The sequence below is a fragment of the Pinus tabuliformis genome, chromosome 5_1 (assembly GCF_031772625.1).
Source record: "Pinus tabuliformis cultivar Carrire ecotype Pingquan chromosome 5_1, CPIR1, whole genome shotgun sequence".
In the NCBI taxonomy this organism is placed as follows: Eukaryota; Viridiplantae; Streptophyta; class Pinopsida; order Pinales; family Pinaceae; genus Pinus; species Pinus tabuliformis.
The window spans coordinates 531,427,680-531,446,381 of NC_142305.1; the positions used below are offsets into that span (position 1 = coordinate 531,427,680).

General features: G+C 37.6%; 1 long non-coding RNA gene across 2 annotated transcripts in view; it reads right to left on the bottom strand.

Annotated features, from left to right (window-relative positions):
* LOC149165875 (uncharacterized) overlaps nt 1-18,091 on the bottom strand; it is an 85,795-nt gene extending 67,704 nt beyond the window's left edge. The window contains exons 1-2 of one of the 2 annotated variants that reach the window (XR_016260365.1): nt 17,865-18,091; nt 17,579-17,708 (exon numbers count right to left, since the gene is read on the bottom strand). This is a non-coding gene — a long non-coding RNA (uncharacterized LOC149165875). Of the gene's footprint in view, nt 1-17,463; nt 17,709-17,864 lie in introns of both variants that reach the window. The other variant, XR_016260364.1, reaches the window with a different exon arrangement.
* Between the last annotated feature and the right edge of the window lie 611 nt (nt 18,092-18,702).

Below are 18,702 nucleotides of genomic sequence, written 5' to 3' on the forward strand. Positions count from 1 at the left end.
TATTTTCTCTTGAATATAAATATATTCTCTGGTGTCTCTCTCCCTGAGAGTCTCTCCTTTTTATATATATAAAATGTCAAGGTCATTATCAGTACTTTGACATGTTTCTCTAGTTATTCTTACGAGAAAGAACAACTCTAATGTTTAAGCATTGATTGCCACATACAATATGCACACACAATCTTCTGCAATATATATACATAAACATCAAAAGACATACTCATCAACATGACATCCTAGATATCGCCCTTACGTCGAGGTGCCACACTCTTCCTTAACCCATCAAGGGATTGGTGCAGTTTCTCAATTAAGGATATCAGTGTTAAAGATGTCTTTGGCCTTTCTTCCTGTGAAGGTTTCAAGATAGGCTCATGTTTTGTAGGCAGTTCAACATATTTCTCTACAAGCTTTGTATTCGTCAACCCCAGGGAACACCGAAACATCAAAAAAAAGTCTTCAAAGCTCCCAAAACTTTCCCCCAGCTCCCATTGCAACTCTCCCTAAAAAGGTAACTTTCCCAAACAGTTCCAAAGCTCACAAAGAGCGGGAACCATTGGAATGGGTTTCCCACCTCTCCGGAGCGGTTCCGGTGTAACAGAGATATATTGCTTTTTGGCAGTTCACTTCCACAAGGCATTTATTTTGTAGATTCTGAAAACCTTGCCTTCCTCTCCAGCCTGATTTGTTCCATATTGATTTGTAGTTTATTATGCTTTTTCAAGAAACAACTTGTCAATGGTAAACTTCCAAAAAGTTAATATTTTTGGGGAGTGGAATATTCTTTTGTATAAGAACCTTCCTTTGAGATGCCACATCCCAGGGGTCTCTTGTATGAAAATGGCCAAGACATGCCCTTGGTGTTAAAAACTACCTTAGGCTCAGCTAACAATCGGATATCACAAGATAACACAAATTGATCACGTTAGCAGAGCAACATGATCTTGGGGAGATTGAATCTATGTCTAAAAAATGAAAAGGCATTCAATTTATTGCTTGGTCACATCCCCTTGACTTCCAAAAAAATTGCATTACTCTATTATATCTTGTGAAATAAATGATCTAAAGTATCCCTGGAATTATTAAGAATTGGGAGAGATCAAAATAAAAAGATAACACAAGTTGGCAACGTTAGTAGAGCAACATGTTTTTGGGGAGATTGAATCTATGTCTCAACAATGAAAAGGCATTCAATTTATTGCTTGGTCACATCCCCTTGACTTCCAAAAAAAATGCATTACTCCATTACATCATCTTATATAAATGATCTAATGTATCCCTGGAATTATTAAGAATTGAGAGGGATCAAAACAGAGTTGCAGGGGAGCGCCTCCCCCCCTCGAACCCGCTCCCGAATCGCACTCCGGGCGGGAGCGGCTCCGGAGCGCCTCGGGAGCGCGCTTCCGAAATAAAATTTCCGCTCCCTGCCATTTTCGGGATCGCTGTAGGGAGCGATCGTTCCGTCGCTCCTGAAGCGAAATTTTAAGCCTGGGAGCGATCGGGGAGCAATCGCTCCCGAACATTAAAAAATCGCTCCGAGAGCGATCCGACGGAAAAAATTCCGCGACCCGAAAAAAATTAAATTCAACCAAAAAAAAAAATGTTTTAAAAGCCCAATGGGCCTAAAAAAAATTCATTATCACTTCATTGAGTTGAGTTTCTTGGAGAGCAAGAGCAAAGGAGCAAGGAGAAGCGAGGAGCAAGTGCCGAGGAGCGAGGAGCAAACCTGCAAAGAGGTAAGTAACTTAGTAATTTAGTTAGTTTAGTTAGTTTAATTTAGTTAGGTAGTAATTTAGTTAATTTAATTTAGTTTATTTAGTTTAAAAATCATGAATTTAAATTAAATTAATTAGTCTCAATAAATTAAATTAATTTGCAAATTCAAAACCCTACAAACATCAAACACTATGGACCTGGCTATATTTCTTGGCATTTTCCTCTTCTTGGTCCCTTTTATGGTTATTATGGTGCTGGAGAGTAGGAAACGGAGGGGCCAAACTGAAGAGGGGGATGAAGAAGCTGGAGAAAGTCGAATTGATGAAAACCCCGGTGAGGAGGAGCTGGAGGAGGGTGAACATGACCCTCAAAAAACTAAACAAGACCAAACCCCATTGTGGAAATATGTTAACAGGGCTGAAACAGGGAGAGGGGGTGGAACCACTAAATTTTATTGCCCCCATTGCAACAATGATTACACAGGTTCATACACCCATGCTAGAAGACACCTCTGCGGGAAAAGGCCATGGGATGGAGACAAACAAATAGGAATCAAAACTTGTCCAGCGGTGTCAGCAGCAGATAGAGCCAAATACATAAGGAAAGAGGAGGAAGCCCAATACAAATCAAAAAAATCAAGGGGTTTCTTTGAACCAAGCTCACAATCACAAAGAACTCCTTCAACATCCTCCCAAGGCAGTGGATATGGAGGCACAGGGTCATCATCTTTAAGGCGTAGAACCATATCAGATTTCCTTGATGAGGGGTGTAGGAATGATGTGGATTCAAAGGTTTACAGGTTTCTCTATGCATGTGGGATACCATTCAATGTTCTTCGCTCACCTTATTGGCACGAAATGGTTTCTGCCATAAATGATGCCCCTAAAGGATACAAGAGCCCTGGGTATGACAAGGCAAGAACCGTTGGCCTTGATCATGAAAAAGCAAAAATATCACATTCTTTGAATAGAATGACAAGTTCTTGGACTGACCATGGGGTGTCCATTGTATCTGATAGATGGACAAATGTAAAAGGCAAGCCATTGATAAGTGTTCTAGCTGTATCTGTTAGTGCTCCCATCTTTCTAACTGCACATGATTACTCAGACAAGTTCAGGACCGCCATCAACATTGCAGAAGCATTATTTGAAACAATTGACCGTATTGGGCCATACAATGTCATCCAAGTCATCACTGATAATGCTCCTAATTGTAAGGCAGCGGGAGCAATTATTGAGGATAAATACCCCAACATATTTTGGTCTGCATGTTTGGTTCACACATTGAACCTTCTGATGCATGATGTTGTCAAAAACAAAAATGCACAATACCAATGGATTGGTGATTTGTACAAGAAAGGCAAACAAATGATAAAATTTATTACAAATCATACCAATACCCATGGCCTTTTCCGCAGTCACTCGAGATTGGAGTTGTTGAAGATTGCGAAGACCAGATTTGGTAGCTATTACCTCACCTTCAGGCGCCTTTTGAAGGTAAGAGAGTCATTGGCTAGCATGGTATCAAGTCCACATTGGCAGGTATTAAAGGAAAGGGCTACAAATGCAGCTGACAAGCGAGGTTTTGAACTGATGGAGGAGGCCGCTCTTGATGGTCAGTTTTGGACAAGTGTGAGGCAAGTATTGGATTTCACCAAGCCCATTTATCACATGATTCGGTTTGCATATACAGACAAACCAGTGATTGGTGAGGTGTATGAGCAGATGGATACCATGTTGGGGGAAATAAAAGATATTGTTCATAACAAAGATCCCGACTTGTACAATCTGATTCACGATTGTGTGTGTGAACGGTGGAATAGACTTAATCTTCCACTACATTGCTTGGCGTATATCCTTACGCCAAAATACTACTCTACATCTTGGTTGGGCCAACGTGCACCAGGGGGTGGGGTTAGGACCAAACCCCATTTAGATGCAGAGGTAACTAGAGGATATTTGGAAGCATTAGAAAAGTTGGTACCTGACAGGGAGGAATGTGCAGTTGTGCGCCTTGAAATAGGCAGATACTTCAATGGCACCGATTTGTATGGTAACTTCCATGCAATGGACGACAGAGATAGATTTGATACTCTCACATGGTGGGAAACATATGGCGGCCAGGGACTTTTGCCAAAATTGGCAAAAAAGGTTCTTTCACAGGTTGTAAATACTTCTTCTACAGAGAGGTGTTGGAGCACCTACAGCTACATACATAATGTGAAAAGAAACAGACTCAATGAAAACCGAGCAGAAAGCTTGGTTTATGTGCACTACAACTTGAGGTTGTTGAGTCATTACTGTGATCGGGCTTATGAGGATCCCACATATAAAATTTGGGACAATCACCCAGAGGATGACAATTTGGAGGATGGCATTGTACATCTTGAAGAACTGGAAGAGGAACTTGTAAGTGATGAAGATGAAGCAGCTGCAGCAGCCATGCCACCTCCACCTCCACCATCCAGTAGCAGTGCTCGAGGTCCGAGTCTTGTTCCTTTGCTATCGCCACCTCCATCTACACCCTCACGTGGAGGTTCTAGTTCTGGTCGTCGGTCTGTGTGGGAGACTCCTAGAAGACCACCACGACCTGCTCATACTCCTGAAGACTCTCGTGGCAAGGGCCACATGTAGATTTACAGTTTACTTGTCCTTTTTAGTTTCTATTAGACTTTAGTTTTCATAACTGTTGAGTTTTGAGTCCTTGACTCTTGACTCTTGACTCTTTCATATCATAATGATATTTTTTGTAAACAATATATCACTGTGACAATGAAAATTCGAAGTTTGAAGTTGGGCCTTGGCAATTATAACTCATTGGTAATGATTGTGAATTATGAATATGATGCTTCGTGAAAGACTAAAGTTGTTTCATTTCATTTCATTATTCATGTTTCATTTTATAAATTTATAAGATTTCATATCATGTTAACAGTTAGAAGTTAGGACTTAGAAATATCTAAGATATTACTTCTTGTAATGGTTAAACTTAGTTACTTAGCTTACAAGTACAACTTTGGTGATCAATGATGATAAATGTTATTGAATTTTCAATTTTGAAAGCTTGAAGTTGAAACTTTAAGATTGAATTTGATGAATCATGATTCACGAGACTCAATATGTTGCAGTTATAATATGTATTTTACTAACTTGTGGACATGGTTGATAACAATTATAATTTCTAGATGATTGATGTGATATGGTTCAATGATCAATCTATGTTTTTTTATGTTTTTTATGTCTAATTCATCATTCTACATGTTTTTGTTGACATATATGTATCAAAAATTAAAAAATATAAAAAATATATATATTTTTAAAAAATCGCTCCCGGATTCGCTCCCAAACCGGGACCTTCTGAAAATGGTCGCTCCCGCTCCCAAGCAACATTGGATCAAAATAAAAATTGAGGTGCAAACTCGTTGGTGCTTAGAAGATATCGGATTAAGATGAAACTATGCTAAGTAATTTTGTTGTTATATATGCCATTTTTCTTTTTAATATTAATAATTCTTTTTTTTCATTTTGATGTACACCTATTACACGTTGATGTGACCTATCTCATATATAGTCGGCTGTAGACTGCACTTAGCTTCTCTCACTTAGCTTCTCTATTGCCCTGGATTGATCTGCTTGCAGAGTTGACCCACTTAATTTTGTAAGGGTATGGACCATTGATCATTTAAACTTTTCAGAAGATTTGGTATTTTCCATCTATTCCACAATCCATTTCCTTGTTCATCCGATTATGTGATGTCTTTGAGGTGAATTATATCCTTTTGTGCCATCGCCCACTTTGGGTTTGTAGCATCTTGACTATGGAGTAGGGGTTGTTTTTCAAGAATGTCGCCTTCCCAGATTTTGAGCTTTTCCCATTCATAGAACCCATGAGAGACTACTTCGTATGTTGCTTACTGCTACTTGATAGTTTCCAAACTGCTTGATAGTTTCCAAATTGCTGATGCTTTCATATCTTGAGGTTGTGTGTCTAAACTGTGCAGCCAAGTCGATTGGAGGTATTTTTTTTTTGTGAACAATCAATTTTCACCGGGCTTTTCCATTTGATATAAATCACCAAAAGGTTTTCACCCCCATTGCCTGATTCAATATCTGTGAGTCGTTTATTTCCAGTGCTTTGTGCTCCTTATTTTCTCGATGGTGGTCCAGTTGATGAAATAACATTTCTAGATATTGCTTCTTCCTTCTTGCTAAGGATTTTACAGATGAATTGTCTTATTTTATTCATTACTCCAATAGAAGCCAACCGAGACGATCCTTGAAATAGATAAGATGTCGAGATGAGAGACAAGGGTTTTGGCTCCATCTTAGCCTTGTGGAAGTCTCAAAGATACACTTCAAAATAGGATAATAATAGCGAGCTTTTGAATTCTAGGAAATCAAATTGTGGGATTCTTCTCTTACTCAATAAAAAGATGATGGCTCCCTTGGGCCCAAAAACTTCTATGTACAAATCTTCATAGCAAGGGTTTTGGCTCCATCTTAGCCTTGTGGAAGCCTCATGTTGTAGACATTGGAAGTTTCATATCTTTTATTTTTTGTGAGCAACAAATTTTTGCCTACAAGCATAACATTGTACATTCCTCATTATTGTTGAACCAATTGTTCCTTCCATAGAGATCCATGAGCCCCTTGACCCATCCCACAAAATGGATTTGGAAACTTTTGTCTCACCATAAAATGCATGCAAGTTCCATACCACCCGCAACTCATCACAAAGTAACCATTGACAGAAAACATTTTATTGCATTTATGGCAACATATGTTGTCATTTAACCAAAAATGTGAAACTTCCAAAAAAAGGAGCAAACATGACTTCTTTCATAAATTCTCTCAATTCTATCCTGAACAGAGGCCTATAGTGTTTATTAGGATATTGTACCAATGAATAGGCCCTCACCATGTTTGTCGAAAGTTTGTACAAAACCTCTGGTGGGTTATATGTTTTTAACATTTATGTACAAATGGAGCATAACAAAAGTTGCAAATATGGTTGTTTATGTATCTGGAATGAACTCACAGTGATGTCATTGTAATGCTTTAATTGAAAAACTTTATGCAAAATGTAGACCATTCGACAGAATTGCTTGAAAACCTTCTTAAATTCAAGCCTTTAGAATGATCAAGTGCCCGAGAAGCTCTAAGCCATCCATTCTTACAGATGATTACTATAGAAGGTTTCGAAATGATCCACATAGTTGATCTCATGTAATGTTTGACTTGAAACTCTTACCACAACCCTTGAATTTCTACAATATTTGACATCCAGGTGCAAGGCACACTTGTTCTTCAACAGTAAATAGGTCTGGCCAATTCTTTTGTAACATAACATTCATTATTTCAGCAAAAGTTTTCTAGACAAAGTGTAAGGCCTTAAGTTTTAGAACCCTAATTTTGGCCTGTGAAATAGACACCCTCCATCCTAAAAACTCACAAATCTAAGTTTCTGCATTTCTGAATTGTTGGAGCGAATGGGAGCAAAACATACTCAGAGATCTGAATTTTATATGTTTGTAGTTCCATAGAGATGTGAGCCAAATACTTATAAAGAAAAGGGCAATCCCTTGCAGTCTTCTAAGAAATTAGGTACCAGAGATTCAAATCCCTTTGCTGGATAGGGTTTGTTGGAACGAATGGGAGCAAAACATATTCAAAGATCTGAATTTTATATGTTTGTAGTTCCATAGAGATGTGCGCCAAATACTTCTAATGAAAAGGGCAATCCCTTGCAGTCTTCTAAGAAATTAAGTACCAGAGATTCAATCCCTTTGCTGGATAGAGTTTGTTGAAGGCATAGAAGCAGAAGAGCTCTAATGAGTGTTGTGGGCTCAGACTATATAACTCACAAATCGATGATTCTTCAACTCTTAGCCTTCTGAGAACATCCCTATCTCTAGATGTAATCAATATTAAGCTCCCTGGATGAGTTTGGACAGGCAAAAATTTATTCACCAGGTCTACATCATCTACATCATCTAAAACTATCAACGCGTTATAAGACATCAAAGGCTTTATGAGCTTCTCTTTACCTTTGTCAACAATATATATATCGTCACTTCCGATCTAGTCAAGCCCTTGAGAAGTTTTGTCTGCAATGAAGTTAAAGATCTTCTAGCTGCATTATCTCCAACGTCGTCTTTCCTACGTCGCCTTCCCCACGATCCCCGGGATCTGATGTTTCCTTTTTTGTTGTGGGTGCCACAATTATTCAATGTATCGAAATCCACTGCTTAAATGTTGCAACAGCTCAACAATGTCCAGTATTCAATATATTCAATTCAATGAAATGGACAAGAAGAATACATCTAAACAAAGAACACATGCTACAGAATGTCATGGGTTTTAAGAAGAATACATCTAAACATAGAACACATGCTACAGAATGTCATGGGTTTTATGACATGATCAAATGTTAAAAAGAATGAATATGACATGATCAAATGTTAAAAAGAATGAATGAATAATAAATTGAGGACTACGGTAAGGGGACCATTGCGCATCTCATTGTATTCCTTACAGAAGGAGATGAAGAAATTGTAGCCTAAATAACGATACAGAGATCTCAAACGCGACATCGGGGCGAGATGCAGGAAGTTGCCAGGCCTCCTTCCTGCCAACGAGATTGACTATCACCGCCACTGACTATTGCCAATATTTATACAACTGGCAATGAGTGGCAAAGAATCTTGGCATCTAGTGTTTCGCCTCTTGTATCGACTATTGGCATCCTGCGTGAGAGGTAGCCATCAATCCTTCTCCAGAGGAAGCCCCCTCACCCTCGTTTTTAGGCTTACAAGTCTATTGTTGGACATTGGATGATAATACATGCGTGATGTCTGAGGGCAGTGAGATTGAAACTCGGTAACAATCTTTATAACCACAGCCACCATTTCCAAGTATTTCGCCATCTGGGACAATAAATTGAGTGTGTTGCTCCAAACCCTTCTCGGCGACCTGCGTTGCCCGCCGCTCCAGGGTTTTGTGGCTTGTTGTGCCATTGTAAACAGAGATCGGGAAACCTTTGTTTGCGATGTTGAGGGGTAGGTTTTGGGCCATCACTGCCAGAACCGCCAACCCAATTCTAGATAGAGTCCCCGCCTCCATTGATGGAAAAACAAAATCACATAATTCGAATTGAAAATCATAAAACCCTAAAATCTCTTCCATTGAGAGCAAGGAGCTCCCACACTCAGAGTTTCAGTGCCGTGGAAGGAATGCAGGCAGGCAGTGGAAATAAATGCCCCAAAATCTCTTTCACTCAGAGCAGGGAGTTCCCACACTCAACGTTTCAGTGGGGTGGGACTCGGGAGAAATGCAGGCAGTCAGTCGAAATAAAGAAATCGACTCACAGTTGAGGCGATTGAAGGTCGTTGACAGGTGATGGATCTAAGGGTGCTCAACCGTACAGAGTGGCAGGTCGGGGAGTTCTTTTCAAAGGAGAACGTCGTAAGGCGTAAAGATTGTCACAATGTTAGCTATACACCCACTTAGATTAAGAAAAGAACGAAAAGATAAGTCCATTCCTTCATAGAGGTGTATTATAACTTTCACTAACAACTTGTAAACTTGAGTAATAAAATAAATAAGTTATTTCCTAAGTCATATCTAATGATAGTGACATGAATACAAAGAAATTAGATAACGATATACAAGAAACATAATTTGCATAATGCGTTGAAATGGTAGAAATGTCCAATCAAGATACAATGACTTGATGTCTCATGTATAGAACTATGTAGAAAACAAGTTAAGGGACTATGTAGAAAAAAAGTGAAGGGAATGATCAAAACATAGAAAGGCATCCCTGCATAATTCCAGCAGTTATAAATGCATTATTCTAATTACGGAAGACTATTTCCTTTAATTTGCTCGTTCAATATATTAAGAAAGAATTGGAGTTCCAAAACCAGGAAAGAAAAAGAAAAAAAAAATCATGGAGTATTCCTCTATGAAATCCATATCCTGCCCTTGCTTGTCTCTTATGGTCATCGCCGTGGGAGGGAGTTCAAGCTCCCACTCACATGCCTTCACACAATCTACTACAATTTTCAAAGTTCTTGTAGATTTTACTGCAAGAAAAGCAAACCATCAAGGAATGGATTGACTTCCATATTTGTTAAATGACTGGAGACTTCAGCTCATCTAAAGTTAAATTGGAGTTCATATCAACAAAGCAATAATGTTTGAAGGAAATACCCTGCTACGAAAGTTTAACAAGACCTCGTTAGGTCTAAAAGCTTTGGAATTATAGATTTAACTCCAATGGGAGCCACTAATCAAAGGATTAGTAAGTGATTTGACTGCAGAAGGGGTTTTATTCTTTCATTTTCAGGCTCAAAGAAGATAGAGAAATATTTCAGAGGACGCATGTGGTTTCTCTGATCTAATGGGTTGTACCTAAATCACTGATTGCTAGCGGGCAATATTAGGAGTGCTATCCTACTTTACTGTGGTAGGCCTCCCCTTATTAATCATGCTTATTCTGTTTTCAAGTTTCTGTGAAGGGTTTTTGAAAAACAAAGTTGAAAGAAACTGTATTTTATACTTCCACTATTTAATTTTCAGCTATTCTGTGATTGATGATATAGTTTGAATTTAATTTGATTAAATTCAAACAATTTATTATTTCACTGGGATCATAAACTAGTCACCTAGACTTCAGAATTTTGACACCGACAACTATTGAATTTCCCACTTCCTACCCAGCAAACTTCAAGAGACCAAATCCCAGCTTCTAGACGCCTCTACAGAGCTGACGCACCAGATCCATCAAACAAAATATGATTTTCTAACCCAATAAGCTGAAGTCTATGTTCAGATTTCCCAGGAGTACCTCAATAGGGGAGCGAAGGCTTTATTTCTAACCCAATAGGGGGGCGAAGAAGTTGATCGACAAATAGTTTTGAAAATCATGCCAAGCCAGTTTTGAAAAATTACAAACCATATGGATCTCTGTCTCAGTCAGTCAGTTCCAATGTGTCTATTTATCTAGCTAAGCGTCCGCCTTAGTGTTTTCCAATTATTGTTTAGGTCTAACACGCAAACTGTTGTTTTCACAAGCTGAAATCCTGGGTGGATGACATGAGTGAGGTAATATAGTTTTGCATGTAAACCACACTGCACGGTATTTACTATTAGCTTTGGCAATATGATATGAATTGTTCTTGTTTTAGAAAGAGAATGAATTAGTGTTCTCAAACCACTATAGATGTTAGATCTAGATTTGCTAGAATAATTTTGGCTGTACCTTTCGTATATTTCTCCAAACCTGATTGATTCAAACTATGGTTATGTTCAAATTTAATATGAAAACTTTCATAGAATCAAACTCCAATAAGCTATAGACAACGAGAATGCCCAGGTAGTTCTGTGTATAGCTCATTCATCATGGGATTAGAATGCCCAAATTTTGTTTTGCATGCTTTTATTCTAGTTCTCCGCATAGGTTTTTTTTTCATGGAATTAAGCCTTGGCAGTAATAGCCAGCACAATTTTGATAGATAACGATGTTTTCTTCTTTCCGTTCTAGTTCCGTTCCTGAATGAAACAAATTTATTTACATCTCCTGAGTTTGTGTAGAAGTGAGTGACGCTGAGGTGCAGTATAGCTGATGGACTTGCGCAACAATGTAATGAGGGAAACTATATTCCGAAAGATTGAAAAATAGAGAGGATTAAGCATGAACAATTAAAGATGATGGAAAATTCATCAACAAAGTCATCACTGAAGACGAAGATATAATTACAGTTTCTTGGGAGTCAATATATAAACTGGCAACTAATCTTCCATATGTTCAATTTTGATTTTCATTATTAATCTTCGGGGCTCAACTTGGCATTTGGCATGTGAAAAAATAGCTTCTTTCCAAAGGAAAAAATAGATTCTGACCAAAAGAGATTCTGGAAATCCGCACAATCTCATTAGTTGCTAAAAGAGATTGAGGCCCTATGATTAAGAAACTATTTTCAGTTAGGTTCTGGTGCTGGGTAGATTGGTGGGAATTTACTACTACTGGGCCAAATGCATTTTACATAGCAATGTGCAAGAATTGGTGTTGGGTAGATTGGTGGGAATTTATTACCACTGGGCAAAATGCAATTTTACATTCAAATTAAATGTTGTGCTGAAAATTTTAAATTCAATTAAATATTTAACTTCTTTACCTGTGGCATGCAAAACCATCTATCAATATTGAGGTGGAATAAAATATCAACATATAAATTTTATACAATTAGAAAGTTGCTTACCTATGGGTTTTCTCCTGGTGAGGAGAATTGATCCCAATGGAAAATGGAATCAACCCATGGTACTCATCCACCCATATTATTCATTGACCCATGGAATTTACCCATGGGATTGTAAATGGCATCCGCCCATGGTATTGTAAAATCCACCCATGGTACTCATCCACCCATATTATTCATCAACCCATGGAATTTACCCATGGTATTGTAAATGGCATCCGCCTGTGGTATTGTAAAATCCACCCATGGTATTCACTCACCCATGAAATTGACCCGTGGTATTGTAAATGGCATCCGCCTGTGGTATTGTAAAATCCACCCATGGTATTCACTCACCCATGAAATTGACCCGTGGTATTGTAACTGAAAAATACTATAAGTAACAAGTCACATTTTGTAAAAGGACTGATGATCCGCAACAATGTAGCATTTACAGTTCAGAAGCATGTAGCCACACATATCTTCTCAGAGATAAGCTACCATCGTCCTAGTTGGTTTATTTCCATTACTATTTTAAATAAAAGTTTCTTTGTGGTTTTGTTTATTGGGCATTCTCCTTATTTTTCTTCTGGCATTTCAATTTTTTTCAAATCTTGGAGGTCTCTCCCCCCAAGATCCATTTCAATCTTTTAGATCTTGGGGGTCTCCCCCCAAGATCCAGATCAGTGGTATCAGAGCAGGTTATGATTCCATGGGAATGAGGGTTTGATGCATATTTCAATTTCAAATTTTGCAGCAATATTCAACAAACTTCAGGCATGTGCTACAACCTCCACAGAGCACTTTTTTCTGTCAAGCAGGAATAATTTTTCTTTTTTCATTTTTTTGCAGGGATTTTTTTTTTGGCGGCGACTTTTCAGATCAGATCTGAAACATTTGGTACAAAATTTACAAAAACAAATACCAGATCTAGATTCCTCTCAAAAAATCACCGAATTTCAAAAAAAAAATGGGTCAAATCGGAGTTCGGATGTGGGAGATATCGCTAATTTAAAATCAGCTATTTTATCAGAATTTTTGTGATGACGGAATTGTTGCAGCGCGAATCTGAGATCTCAGAGTGTCCAGATAAGGATTTCCAACTCATGGGAAGATGAAAAATGATCCTTCTGCTTCTAAAAATAGGTTATAATAAATATTCTAAGTTATATTGGCCGAGTTATGTCCATTTTAACTTTGGAGCAGCATTCAGAGTGGGTTTCCATTGGAGACGTGCCCTCCCACCCCACTTTAGTAGGCACCTGCTTCACATTCATCAGTTTCAACATAACAGCATTCGGCTTGGGTTATTTGGAGACGTGCCCTCCCACCCCAGGCTATGTAGGCACCTGCTACTTCATCAGCAACCAACATCACGGTTATGGGTCAACCACATAAAATCCTTGTCATCGAAGTCCATTTGCTAGGCCGCACACAGTTAGAATCATAGTTGGTCACAAGCATTACAGGGTATCTCTATCTTCGGATCTTCGTTTATCAAGGTTTTGGGTTAACCACATCTTCAGTGGCTCTTCATATTCCACAAAGGCTTCGCAGGAGGGAACTTTACGCAATGGGGACCATTGCTTCTTAAGGAGGGAGGAATGATCCCAATGGAAAATGGAATCAACCCATGATACTCATCCACCCATATTATTCATTGACCCATGGGATTGTAAATGGCATCCGCCCATGGTATTGTAAAATCCACCTATGGTACTCATCCACCCATATTATTCATCAACCCATGGAATTTACCCATGGTATTGTAAATGGCATCCGCCTGTGGTATTGTAAAATCCACCCATGGTATTCATTCACCCATGAAATTGACCCGTGGTATTGTAACTGAAAAATACTATAAGTAACAAGTCACATTTTGTAAAAGGACAGATGGTCCGCCACAATGTAGCCTTTACAGTTCAAAGGCATGTAGCCACACATATCTTCTCAGAGATAAGCTACCATCGCCCTAGCTGGTTTATTTCCATTACTATTTTAAATAAAAGTTTCTTTGTGGTTTTGTTTATTGGGCATTCTCCTTCTTTTTCTTCTGGCAATTCAAGTTTTCAGATCTTGGGGCCTTTCCCCCAAGATCCATTTCAATCTTTCAGATCTTGAGGGTCTCTCCCCCCAAGATCCATTTCAATCTTTTAGATCTTGGGGGCCTCCTCCCAAGATCCGGATCAGGAATCCTATAAACCAACTCTCCCATATGCGCCCACTAGAAGAACTAAAAGTTCAAGCTTTAAATACTGAGGTTCTGGTTATTACGTACATATGCAAAATGATTTGTTTAATTTCAAAGGTATTTTTTATTGTTCCATTAGAATGCTCAAAATGCTATAAGGAAAACAAGATTGGGCAAAGTGTGTCTAATGTGTTGCTGAATAATTTCATACATTTTTTACTAATGGGTTTGAGTAATACAAGGTTGGGCAAAGTGTGTCTAATGTGTCGCTGAATAATTTTATATATTTCTTATTTAAGTAATTTTTAGAAACTAAAATTTATTTTAATATTTTAAAAATTGTTCAGAAATTCTCAGATTTTTGCCGATTTTTCAGGTATCCCTATATATATAAGAGGCTCTCAGGTTCCGAGTGCATATTCTACAACCTCGCCTTCCATCAGACCACACCTCACACAGAGGATCACAACATTTTCCAGGGTACTACCTTCAGACAGGGACACCAAGAAATCGATCGATACCAATACGTATCTAGACTCCAGATTAATGAGGATCCGTGGGACCTCACCCTGCCACACGAGATCTCAACAACAAATCCGTCTCAAGTCCATTCCTGGGAGACGGACTATGTCCTCCAGCATTCAGTGACGTGCGAAACCCCAAGAAACGATTTAGAGGACAGTTTGCACTGGCCATCGGCTCTTCATCAGGCCAACAGATTTTGTTGAGTTTTTTCCATCGACTCTTCATCAGGCCAACAGACTTTGTTGAGTTTCTTCAATGTTATTCATTCAACCTCGGATGTTAGGGGAGATGAGTTTGATCCTCAGACCTATTAGCTCATGGATCTTCTCCGCTAGGGCCAGATGTTGATTTACTTCATGCATTGTATCTTTTATAGGAGATCGTTTGGTTCTCCCGTTTTGTATATACATCCTTGTACTCAATAGTCTCTTTGACCTACTTTTTGTGGTCATTAGCTGGACATAAATATAACTATCTTATCTTGAGAGGTTTTCTCCAAATCATATAGTAGAGATATTATAGTATATAGTAAAGATATTATAATGCAATATTTTACATTAACTAAGTTAAATTACATAAAAATAAATAAATAAATAAAGTTTTTATATGGGCCAAAACAAAATTGAAAATAAAAACAAAATAGCCATAAATTAATAAAATAATATATTATAATGCAATATTTTACATTGACTAAGTTAAATTACATAAAAATAAATAAAGTTTTTATACGGGCCAAAACAAAATTGAAAATAAAAATAAAATAGCCATAAATCTAAGTCACATGACACGAGGACACGAGACACGGAGGACACGTAAAAAAGAGTATTCAATACGAAACGCAACGACCTGGAAACAGGACACGTTTTATATATATATACCGAAATATAAATTTTTATCCATATTAAATTGTAGGTTGCAGCTTATCTATTCAAATTAAAATATAATTACTTCTCAAAGTTCATAGTTCACCTTAAAAAAATAAATAGAATCAAAATTTACTATTTAGAAATTAGAATGTGATATGCTTGGTCTTGATTCTTGAATATTCAATGTTCATTGTTCATGTACAACTTACAAGCACATAAGAAAATAACTAAAGTCTAATCCTATTGATTTCCTCTGCCCCTCTTGCGAGAAAATGCCACAGCTTTCCCTTTCCCTCTAGATGTAGATGTTGGTGCTGTGGAGTTTGCTATGCTCTAAAAGCTGAAGAACTAGGAGTAGGAGCTATAGGAGGTAGACCACATCCTCTACTGGTGGCAGGGGTAGCCCGGGCAGGTGGTGTCACCTGAAAACATTACAATCTCTCAATCCTGAAATCCTGAAAAACTGATAAGTCTGCTGCATTTTGAATGAAATCTAAAATTCTACTTTCTCCATATGAAATCCAATGAGGCCGGAACCACTCTCAAACATCCTAAGTCATTTCATGGTAATGTTAAAAATTTAAGTAAAAGGATGAAAATGAAGATTAAGGGAAATGTCACTTTTACTTTAAGAATTTAACATTACCATGAATAGCATATCAATACTAGGGCCTAGACTTGATCATTAAGCTGCCCCACTCAAAAATTATTTGTTTCTTTCAAAAAAATTGCAGCTTATGCAGGGAATGTTTTCTATCAACGGAATACGTGTTTTCCAGATGCAGGGCACGACGAAAACCGGCGAATACGTTTTACATTTTACAGGACACGATGAAAAACGTTTTCGACACGTTTTAGGGCCGTTTTCGTGTCCGACACGTAAAATACGGGACACGGGACCTTGGAGGACGTGTCCTGTGACTTAGCCATAAATTAATAAAATAAGAATAAGAATAAAAATGGCTCATGTTATTGAACCATGGTAGGTATTGATGTGGAATATATCCTATTTAAAGGGGAATTAAACCAAGCTAGATCTAGATCTAGGCATTGATGTGGAATATAGCCTATTTAAAAGGTAATTAAACCATCCTAGATTTAGATCCATAACTCTAAATCTACAAAGCTATTTGACCCATGGTAGGTATTGATGTGGAATAGAGCTTAGTTAGTGAGGAATTAAACCACCCTAAATCTGGATCCATCTTAATTCCAGATCTACCAAGCTATTTGACCCATGGTAGGTATTGATGTGGAATATAATCTATTTAAAGGAGAATTAAATCAACCTAGATCCATCTTAACCCCAGATCTACCAAACTTGGTCTACCAACCGCCAAAGGGATCAAATCTCTTGAAATGCAAACCTCTTTTAGAGTGAAAAGAGATCTCTTATGATGCAGACCTCTTTTAGAGTGAAAAGAGATTTGATTCCTTTCAAAACTTACTAGATCCAGAATTAAGATGAATCTAAACTAGTTAAATTATAAACTCCCATTTATAACTTTTTATATTCATGATTTTTTATAATACTATTAACCTACCATAAAAATCTAAAATCTATATCGGAATGTAGAAAAAATATCATGGAAATCTGAAATCTACATCGGAATGTAGAAAAAAATATCATAACACTAACACACTGCGTAAACATCAAATTTCAGCATTCGTGAAAATAATTAATATGATATATAAGCCCAATGACGCCACTCTGACCAATTAAGCCTAAGGGAGGGCGCTTTCCGTTAAAGAAAAATAACAAAAAAATTGAATACTGGGTCAAATGCATTTTGAATGGCTCTGTGCGAGAATCCAGTAAACGATATGCTGCCGGACCCCCACTCCAGCCTTAAAACCCATGGGAGGGTTTAAAGGCACAAACTAAAAATTGGAAATGCCTCCGATCCAAAATAAAAGTGAGATCATACCTGGAGAGTTTCTCGAACTGGGTGCAGAGAACAAAGATCGGCAGACTCCCATGGGTTAAGCATTCTTAAACATTTTTCAAATGATTCAAGCATCTGGAATACTTTGGCAACATACCTAATATACCGAGTCCTTTGCGGACAGAAAGCTTTTGAGCCCTGTTCCATATTTTTTCTTAATGTCGTTGCATACTGCCGTCAAAGAAATTGATGTGGGCAAACTAGTACGAATGTGGATAGGGGAAGGGCTGGCAAAGAGCAAACATACAACCCATATGAGTATAGCCATCAAAATACAGTTGCTTGTTCTCAAACAAGCAACGATCTACACTGAGATGTCTCTTATCAACTCAATATTAAATGGGTTTTGTATTGTTTACTAATCAACCCTTCTGTATCCACACCTGTACACTCTGAACACATAAATTTCTTCATACTGCAAGAAAATAGCTCCGAAGACCTGCAAAACTTGTCATCGTTCCATAGATTGCGATCAGAACAGTAAGATAGGGCTCTGGGAGTAAGGACAGAGTAGGGATCCACTAGGTCACCAACAATGCAATTCTTGCATTCGCATGGGATGGACACATTTTTAAAGCCCTAGGATTTCGCGTAGAGAAAAAGCTAACGGAAATTCCGCGTGGAAAAAACCGGTAACTCTACATGTAAGTTCCTTCCACTTTTCCTTGAAGTAGATTGAAAAATAAATACTGTACGAGCTCCACGTCAAGGTCATTGTTTAGATGAATCTAAGGTAGGATAATAATTTTGCCATAATCCAGTTTTATGTATGGAAATTTAAAAATTTCCATACATACTTTAATTGTTAATGTATGGTTTTAGTTATTTAATGATTAAATATCAAATGTAATTGTAATTTTTATTGGGTTTGTAATTGTAATTTTTATTGGGTTGTAATGTTATGTAAAAATTATGATTTTGGCTAAATAAAAAGAAAATCAATTTGATTTATTTTAACTTTGGATCTATAAGTGTTGAGAAGGATAAAATCTCTTAGAGTGCAAACATTTTTTTTAGCCCAAAATTTGAGAAAAGTTTTGCACTTCAAGAGATTTTATCACTCTCGATGCTTGATAAATCCAGAGTTAAAATGGATCTAAACTAGTTAGATTAAAGGCAATTTAATTGTAAAGAAATTAAGATTGAATATATATTAATAAGTGAGTGTATATTTTCATATTTGTTGAGAAAGTCGTTCTAAGAAGCATTGCTAGTAGATGG